The 10,625-nt window shown below is 35.3% G+C and overlaps 1 non-coding gene across 1 annotated transcript; it reads right to left on the bottom strand.

The window, feature by feature from the left end:
* Positions 1-9,895: 9,895 nt before the first annotated feature.
* Positions 9,896-9,998, bottom strand: LOC136396446 (U6 spliceosomal RNA). Its single transcript, XR_010749733.1, has one exon. It is a non-coding gene; the product is annotated as a U6 spliceosomal RNA (small nuclear RNA).
* Positions 9,999-10,625: the final 627 nt, after the last annotated feature.

The following is a 10,625-nucleotide window of genomic DNA, read 5'->3' as shown; positions in this document are numbered from 1 at the left end:
CAGAATACATGGCAGGTGCTAAACTTGCTTCTATAAGAAAATGTAACTCCTACTCTCTTCCTTTCTACCTTCCAGGAGCTAGCAGGCACGGCCCGTTCTTGCTTCTTTCACATAATTGCCACTTTATGCTCTACCTCTTCTCTAGACAGGTTATTTTTCTTTTTTCTTTTTCTTCATCTGAGAATGTTTTATTCCCCCTTTATCCTATAAAAAATTTTTATTTTTCAATTAAAATTTACATTCAAAATTATTTTGTTTTAGTTTCAGGTTCTAATCAGCTATTTTCCATGTTGTCCTCTTGTTTCCCTTTCTAAATCCCAAGGAGTATTAAATTTAGGGCTGGCTTTTGACTTTGGAGTGGTTCACCCCTCTGTGGTACAAATGTCACCAGAGGATTTATAGTAGACTAAGTGAAGACAAAGACCGAGTGGGAGGTGAAGAATGGGAAAACTCTCCTATAGCAGTTAAATAAAATGCCAACAAATGATGATTTTCTAATAGACATAAGATCATCCATGAATGTACAGTAGTTCTGAGAACTATAGCCAGTGTGAGTATAGACATACCTCAGAGACAGTGTGGGGTCGGTTTAGACCACCGCCATGAAGCGAGTAGCACAATCAAGCAAGTCATTGTCTTTCTGCTGGTGGAGGGTCTTGACTTCAATTTTTTTTTCAAAAAGCTAAATCAGTGGGAAACAATAAAGTAAAATACAGTAAGATGGGGTATGCCTGTAATCACTAAAATGAATCTGCATAGTCTTTCTTCTCTAGAGCACTGATTTTCAAATTTGAATTCAGATTACAATCAGCTGAGAAATTTACAAAAACCCTGATACCTATGTCTCACCCCTCAAAACTGATTTAATTTATATGAGTGGCAGTCTGTGCTCAAAAAAGTTTCCCTAGGCGATGATTGTGTAACAAAGTGTCTCTCTCTCTCTCTCTTGTGCATCAAACTTTAGCATGACCAGAATCACAAGGATTTGATAAAACCTAGATTGCTAGAATGTGTGATTCAGTCAGTTTGGATAGGTCCTTATGATTATCATTTCTAACAAAGTCCCAGCTGTGGGCTGTTGTTCTGGTGGCCATACTTCACTTCAAGGCACTTCCAAGTGCGTGTGATTCTATTCAAAGATCTGCTTCGGTACACGTGGAATTGGACCTGCGATTCTGCATTTCCCATACGCTCTCAGGTGATCCATCGACCGCACCTCCTACAGCATAAGATTAGAGCACAGGAAGCCAACTATTCAGCAGAGGGAATTCATTAAATAAAATGTGATTTTGTAAAAAAAAAAAAACAGCAAGAAAAATATTTAGTAACAAAGCACCAAGCTGAAGGATGTTTTCCACTGTAATTTCATGATCATTACACAGATACAGAACAAAAATTCCATGATCTTGGTGATATTACTCAAAAAGTTTGGCTTCGAAAACATTAGTATTTTTGCTCAAGCCATCTGGGTTTTGGAGATATAATATGCTTTTGATAATTGCATGTGGAGACTGTCTTTTCATCCTCAAAAATTTAAAGAATGCTATTTGCTCAATTTGTTTTCCTTTCTGTTTTTCAGACAGCATGTTACAACTCACTTGCAATTCAAAAGAGACAATTTTGAAGGCTTAGATTTATTCAGTTCCAAGTGAACATCACAGATGTCAAATGATAAAACCAAAATACGAATAGCTGTCAATGACTTAACTGTTTCCTTGACTGAATGTTTTTTTGTTTTGATGTGATTTTCTTCCATATTTTGAAAAAATTCTTTAGTACCATCTGTTTCTATAATACTTTGGCATGCTTAATGAATTTAATTTCTAGACTCTGCACTTTGGAAATATCTACATGAAAGTTTCCGAAAGAAAATAAGTTGGTAGAAGAGTTTCCATTCCACCCAGTGTGTTTTTAAACAAATAGCAGGTGAATTACTCAAAAACACAGAGCTGTATGAATGTTTTGTGATCATCGGACACTTTTCCTCTGATCCTGTGGCTATATTGTGCCTGAGGAGACAATATTTTATGTCCTGTGTGCATAATCTGAAATAAATTAAGCAATAGTTCTCCTTTAAAATATATGAGTTTGGTTTTATATTTTGAACTATGAAGGGATGAATTTTCATGTTGTCTCATCCATTTTGTGATAAACATTGAACAAATGATTACATTATCAAAATAAATACTCCAAGGGAAGTTGATTAGACTGTAGTAATAACACCAGTGAAAGAAATCCAATAAATAAATACATTCATTCTCTATGGAAATTAAAGTATATATTTAGATATATATATCAGATTTTTCCAATTTTAATATCAGCATTGGAGGATTAAGTGGCTCCTTTCTTCAATATGTACAATTTCCAGTTTGGTATTGATTTAAAAATATAAATAGGTGATATTAAGCTAGTGATGCTGAAATTGTGGTAGAAGAAAAAACCATAGGCCAATAGGATCTTTAGGGAAGTCCAAACACAGGTGTTAAATTGTTTATATATACATTCAGCATTTAAGCCATTATTCAATAGTACATCAAACACCTTCTGTGTCTAGATTCTATATTAGTTTCTATAATGAGTCAATAATTTTCTTAATAAGTTAAAATAAAATCTATCCATCATCTTACAGATATAACTGGACTCCCTCCCTTCCATATTTTCTATTCTATTTTCCACATACTAACCAGAATTAACTTTGTAAAGTTAAAATTATATTATATTAAAGTTCAAACTATCTAACATGTCTTACAAAGTCCCTTGCAGTTACACTCTTGCTCATCTCTTCAGCCTGGTGGTTCACCTCGCTCTCTGGCCATACTGAATTTCTAAGCATTGACCGAAGAAGTCAAGTCCTGTTTCCACAGCCCAAATGCTATTCCTCCTCTCCTGGTCAGACTCTTTTATCTTGCCCTTTCATTTCTGGCCTAAGTAAGCATCTCTTTTACTAAAACTTCCGTAAGAAATAAAGCCTGGTTTAGTGTGAGCCTCTATGCCTTCAAATGCTCTAACCCTGAACTATGACCCTCACCCAGGTGAGCCTCTTATGAACCCAATAACACTCTATCTCTCCATGTAGCACCTAACATAGCAAGTGGCTTACTTGCCTGCCATTCCTAATAGACTGTATACCCCTCGAGTAGAGAAAACATGACTTATTTGCTCTGAAAAGCAAGTTGCGTGAACTGTGCCTTGAAGGCACATCTTGATGATAAATTGTTGAATGAGTTGGGTAGAAAACTAAAGGGGGCAAATGCATTCCTCACATTTATTCTGGCGAGGTCATTTACAGAGGCAAGTATGGGAGGAAAGCCTATTTCACAACATGAACTGAAATATTTGATGGTAAAGGCACACACGTATGCATATTCTCTTTTTCATGGATTTTAATTCTAATTTCTTATTAAAATGTTTTTAAGTGGGCCACTTTTGCTTTGACGTAGCATGGTGAATCAAAACAAGGCATCTCCAAAGCCAACTTCAATCTGCTTTTTTAAAAAGCAGGGTGAAAACATGAAGTAAAAAAATGAACTAATCTAAAAAAAAGAAATATGTTCTCAATAGAAAGATGGAGAACTGTGTTTGTGAATAAATTGTTTTGGTCAAAAGAATGTAACATAAAAATTACTGAACTTATAAACAAGTTTTACTTCATTGGTATCTTTTCTTTAAATATTTATTGATATAGATATGGCATTCTAGTACCATAGTGTGGTTTTTAACTATGCCTATAGATTACAATATCAAATCTGTGAACTAAATAAATGTACATCTTGGCATATTTGACTGAAAAGAATTGCATCAAAATGCTAACAATAGTTATTTCTGGTTGCATTTTATTTTTACTTTTTACGTTTCTCTATTTTCCTAAACATTGACAATGAGCACGTCTAAAAGAAAACAGTAAACATTCTTACACCCAGGGAAGAGCAGAAGAGATAATTACATTGTTAAAAAGAAAGATCAGTAGATATGAGTGTTCTCTAAATTGTTTGCTGCTTAGAATGCTATTTTTATGACTTCTCAATTGTACTCTGCAAAAATATATAGATTTCAATCTATACTGGATATAGTAAGCATTCAAGTTGAAATATGCGTCAAATGTTCTTTCATAATAGGAATAACTAATAAAAATATGTATAACTTTGGTCATAATAAAAGGTGAGTGCCTTTCACATAGTAGGCACTCGTGTTAAATGAATAAATCCATCAACTGGTCAATGAACGTTAAATAATGTTGAGTATTAAAATCCTGTCTTTGCTGCCCTCCAGTGGCTCACATGCTTAGGCCTGAAACACCTCAAAGGAGAAAATCAAGTGCCTTCTACTCACAGATGCTTATTTCAGGGGAACATGAATGAATGTTCAGGTTTGGTATTGTTCTTGGACGTACTACCTTGGTAGATCAGGCTTATGCTCAAAGAGAAATTGCTATTGAGTACTAGAATCATTAATAATCATAATGATCTTTGAGATATCAAGAAGATATGGGATAGTTGCAAAGACATTGCAAGTAGGTAAATACAGTGTGTCCGTAAAGTCATGGTGCACTTTTGACTGGTCACAGGAAAGCAACAAAAGATGATAGAAATGTGAAATCTGCACCAAATAAAAGGAATACTCTCCCAGTGTCATACTTATTCAGTACAGTTCGATGTGGGCTCCATTTGTTGCCACAATTTGTACCCCGTAAAACAGAGATGTTTCTTTAACACCTTATGAACTGTAGTCTTGCTTAGGTGTAATTGTTGAGCACACGCACACACAGATTTTTTAGGGCTCCTTAGGTAGCTATCCTGTATAGCAGGGGTCCCCAAACTACGGCCCGCGGGCCGCATGCGGCCCCCTGAGGCCATTTATCCGGCCCCCGCCGCACTTCCAGAAGGAGCACCTCTTTTATTGGTGGTCAGTGAGAGGAGCATAGTTCCCATTGAAATACTGGTCAGTTTGTTGATTTAAATTTACTTGTTCTTTATTTTAAATATTGTATTTGTTCCTGTTTTGTTTTGTTTTTTACTTTAAAATAAGATATGTGCAGTGTGCATAGGGATTTGTTCATAGTTTTTTTTTATAGTCCGGCCCTCCAATGGTCTGAGGGACAGTGAACTGGCCCCCTGTGTAAAAAGTTTGGGGACCCCTGCTGTATAGCCTCTACAGACTCGTCACTGACTCATGGCCTACCTACCAGGACAGGCTTTCTCCACCAAACTGCCGGTTTCCTTCAACTGCTTATCCCACCAAGTAATGTTATTCCTATGTGGTGGTGCTTCATTATAAACACGCCGATATTCACAGTGCACTTTGGTCACGAATTCGAATTTAGCGAGCCACAGAACACACTGAACTTTCCTCTGTACTGTCCACATCTCGACTGGCATGGCTGTGGGCTGCTCCCCTGTATACACGGTATTGTGTCATCATCTGCGCATGCGCACATGCTGCCACATCATCCTACAGAAACTGGGATGGTTTTCCTTTTATTTGGTGCAGATTTCACATTTCTATCGTCTTTTGTTGCTTTCCTGTGACCAGTCAAAAGTGTACCATGACTTTACGGACACACTGTAATGTTGAAATTTCCAGAAAGTGAAAGATGGATTATGTAAGATAATTACAGCAATCTTGATTTTAAGCCTAAATAGAATTATAGGATTGTTATTTAAAAATACTTTGAAGTTGCTAAGATAAACCACTAGTTGAACATGGGTTCATTGTGAAGAAGTACTATACTATCAGGTTATCTAGCCTACTTATGTAGACAGGATGAATAAGTAGACTTGGAGATTATTGTAAATATAATGCATCTGAATTGAAAAGACATTTGACAAATCTTTATCTTTTTGGACAAAATGGAAAACTATAGGCTGTATTATAATATCATCTGTTTCATATTGTTTCCTCCAGGCTGTTAGACCTACGTTTGCATCACATATTTACTCCTCCATGTACGAGAGGTCCATCAAGGCATTATTTTTCTCTACTACATCCTAAACAATTTTTCCTTATTTCTTTCACGGTTAATTTTATGCCAATTCCTGATCCAATTTATTTTTCAATTTCTGACTTGACTTTGAACCTTAGGACTATTACTCATTACAATTTGCTGGCTACACTTTGCTAGAATTCATATCCTCTCTTTGATTATTTTGATGAAAAGCATGCTCATAAATTGAAGCTGATATAATTATAAAATGAAGGGATGAAAGAGTGATCAAGTCCATATTCAGATTTGGACAACCATTTTAATGGCACCAGACATAACAGTTGAAGTCAATTTCACAAGATTTCTCCTTATATATATTTTTTCCTTAAATATTTTATAGTGTTTAATTTTGGTAATTACTGACATCCCTAATATCAGAATTTTTTGTTGTTCTAAAGAAACACTACCAAATGATCAGCAGATGGCACTGCTAACTTGAAGACTCAGTACCTAGATGTATTTTAAAAATGGAGACATAATTAAAAAAAAATTTTAAGTCACTATTTTTTTCATTGCACATGTGTATGGCAGAAAAATGAGATAATAAAGTTAAGCAGATGGAATTCATCTAAAATCATCCATAATTGCAGATAAACTTACTATTAACATTCAGTGCATAGCCAAGTTTTATATTCACATTTAATAAAAATGGGATATATTCAATAAGAGGTTAGTAGCCAGGTTTTTTAAAATTAACAGTATTTTATAATCAAACTGCCATGCAATTAAACTTTTCTCAGCAACATTATATTTTATGACTGTAAAAGTATACCATAACTTAGTTAACTAGTAACATTGTCTGAACTTTAGGTTATTCCTAATTTCTTATTCTCATAAATAACACTGTCATGAACATCCCTGTGCCTAATTCCATAGTTATACTTAATTGTTGCTGCAGGATAAATTCCTAGAATATAACTGTTGTTTCAAATATATCTATATCTGTAAAGTATTATTTTAAAATTGGTTCCAAAAAAGGATATACTAGTTTATATGCCACTCTCCTTTTTCCTTTGACTTATATATACCAGATATTATATTAAAAATCATTTGCTTCAAAATATTTACAAAATATAAATTAAAAAATGTGTCTTTATTTAAATATTTTCAAACATTTTATATATTATAGTCTTGATTTTTGGGAATTTTATATTTATGTCTTTTACACCTTTTTAAAAACAATAATTTATGATTCTTCCACTTATTTTGTAAGCACTCTTTAAGATTATCACTGCCGTTAATGTTATTCTATATCAGGGATCCCCAAACTACGGCCTGCGGGCCACATGCGGACCCCTGAGGCCATTTATCCGGCCCCCGCAGCACTTCCAGAAGGGGCACCTCTTTCATTGGTGGTCAGTGAGAGGAGCATAGTTCCCATTGAAATACTGGTCAGTTGGTTGATTTAAATTTACTTTTTCTTTATTTTAAATATTGTATTTGTTCCCGTTTTGTTTTTTTTACTTTAAAATAAGATCTGTGCAGTGTGCATAGGGATTTGTTCATAGTTTTTTTTATAGTCTGGCCCTCCAATGGTCTGAGGGACAGTGAACTGGCCCCCTATGTAAAAAGTTTGGGGACCCCTGTTCTATATGTTCCAATACCATTAACCCAATAATTATTTAGGAGAGCATTACATTACTTTAGAAAGAATATATTTTATTTCTCCTTTTTAAAGTTTTTTGAACATTTTCTTTGAGTATTCTATGATTAATTTTTATGACTGTCACAAAGGAGATATGAAAAGGGTAGTCTGTATTTGTATTGCATAGAATTTTACATCCTGTTATATTTATTAAATTATCTATATTATTTATTTATTTTTCTTAATTTTTAATATATTGTGTTTACATGGATTCAAGAGTCCCACTGAATATAACTTCCTCACCCTCAGCCCTGTGCCCCTTTTTGTACCCCCTTTGCCCCCCCCTTATTTCCCTCCCCCCTTCCTTCTAGGATTTGCCATCCTGTTATCTATGTCTCTGTGTTATGTATATATAGTTTCACTAATCCCTTTATCTTCTCTGATCTCATCCCCTCATCCCCCTTCCCTCTAACTGCTGTCCCTCTGGTCCCTGTGACCCTGCCTCTGCCTCTATTCCATTCCTTGGTTTACTTTGTCCATTAGATTCTACATATATATGAGATCATATAATATTTTTCTTTCTCTGCCTGATTTATTTCACTTAGCACAATAATCTCCAGGTCCATCCATGCTGTCACAAAAGAGAAGATTTTCTTATTTTTCATTGCTGCATAGTATTCCATTGTGTATATGTACCACTGCTTTTTAATCCACTCGTCCACTGATGGACACTTGGACTGTTTCCAGATCTTGGCTATTGTAAGCAATGCCGCAATAAACATGGGGGTGCATTTCTTCTTTTGAATCAGTGATTTGGTATTCTTAGGATAGATTTCTAAAAGTGGGATAGCTGGGTCAAAAGACAGTTCCATTTTTAATTGGAGGAAACCCCATACACAGCGGCTGCACAAATCTGCATTCCCACCAGCATCACAGGAGGATTTCCTTTTCTCCACACCCTCATCAGCACTTATTCTGTGTTGTTTTGTTGATGAGCGCCATTGTGACAGGTGTGAAGTGGTATCTCATTGTGGTTTTAATTTGCATTTCTCTGATGATTAGTGACGTTGAACATTTTTTCATATGCCTATTGGCCATCTGTATGTCCTCTTTGGAGAAGCATCCATTCAGTTCTTTAGCCATTTTTAATTGGGTTGTTTATCTTCCTGGTGTTGAGTTTTAGATGTTCTTTATAAATTTGGTTATTAACCCCTTATCAGACATATTGGCAAATATGTTCTATTGTGTGGGTTGTCTTTTTATTTTGTTCATGGTGTCTTTTGCAGATAAATCAGCAAAAATATTTCTTTTTTTTTTTTTTTTTCATTTTTCCAAAGCTGGAAATGAGGAGGCAGTCAGACAGACTCCCACATGCGCCTGACTGGGATCCACCCGGCACGCCCACCAGGGGGCGATGCTCTACCCATCTGGGGCATCGCTCTGTTGCAACCAGAGCCATTCTAGCACCTGAGGCAGAGGCCACAGAGCCATCCTCAGCGCCGGGGGCCAACTTTGCTCCAATGGAGCCTTGGCTGTGGGAGGGGAAGAGAGAGACAGAGAGGAAGGAGAGGGAGAGGGGTGGAGAAGCAGATGGGCGCTTCTCCTGTGTGCCCTGGCCGGGAATCAAACCCGGACTCCTGCATGCCAGGCCGACACTCTACCACTGAGCCAACCGGCCAGGGCCGCAAAAATATTTCTACAAGAGATATCGGAGAGTTTACTGCCTATGTTTTCTTCCAAGATGTTTATGGTTTCATGACTTACATTTAAGTCTTTTATCCATTTTGAGTTTATTTTTGTGAATGGTGCAAGTTGGTGATCTAGTTTCATTTTTTTGCATGTACCTGTCCAATTTTCCCAACACCATTTATTAAAGAGACTGTCTTTACTCTATTGTATGTTCTTACCTCCTTTGTCAAATATCAATTGACCATAATTTCTGGGTTCTCTGTTCTGTTCCATTGATCTGTATGCCTGTTCTTATGCCAGTACCAAGCTATTTTGAGTACAATAGCCTTGTAGTATAACTTGATATCAGGAAGTGTGATACCTCCCACTTTATTCTTCATTTTCAAGATTGTTGAGGCTATTCACGTTCTATTTTGGTTCCATACAAATTTTTGGAATATTTGTTCTATACCTTTAAAGTATGACATTGGTATTTTAATAGGAATTGCATTGAATTTATAGATTGTTTTGGGTAATATAGACATTTTAATGATGTTTATTCTTCCTATTCATGCACACGGTATATGCTTCCACTTGTTTGTATCTTCCTTGATTTTTTTTTTATCAATGTTGAATAATTTTCCGTGTACAAGTCCTTTACCAAAAATATGTAACGCTTCATGAATTTGCGTGTCATCCTTGCACAGGGGCCATGTTAATCTTCTCTGTATCGTTCCAATTTTAGTATATGTGCTGCTGAAGCAAATACTATTATTTATTTTCTACTACTTGGTTTTTCATTAAAAGATGCTGAATTTATGACAATTATGTTTCTTTTCATTTACACTTGTTTCTTATTTATATTTTTATCATTACATTTTTGATGTATAAAAACTTGTAACTCATATTCCTTATGGATTTTGCATTTTGGTTAACGTATCAATTAGTATATTACTATATCATTTATTAGATGCTCTTAAAGTGATTGAAATGTTTGATTTTTTCAGTAATTTTAAACATTTTACTCACAATGTTTCCTATGTTTTTTCAAAGGCTTCCTTCAAATTGTTGCCTTAGATAAGTCCTTGTAATCACATATTAAGGATTAAGAGGTTTTGAGTTCCATAATATAAATGCTATAAAAGAGGATGTGTCTTTTATGTGCTTAATGTTTAAGGGGCTGCCTAGTTGGAATAGAATATTACCCATTACAATTAATGGATTTTTAAAAATAATATCCACTCACTTGATGACAGTGTTTTCAGAAATAATTTAACATTTTTGGGTAAAGAATAGGTCTATTTCCTCATCAAAACATTCAATGAAGTCAGCATTATTATTATTATTATTACTACTACTACATTTTAGAAATGAGAAGACAGCCCTGGCCAG

The sequence above is a fragment of the Saccopteryx leptura genome, chromosome 2 (genome assembly GCF_036850995.1).
Source record: "Saccopteryx leptura isolate mSacLep1 chromosome 2, mSacLep1_pri_phased_curated, whole genome shotgun sequence".
NCBI lineage: Eukaryota > Metazoa > Chordata > Mammalia > Chiroptera > Emballonuridae > Saccopteryx > Saccopteryx leptura.
Note: the sequence above shows the minus strand (reverse complement) of the source record. Positions and strands in the feature narration are given on the sequence as shown.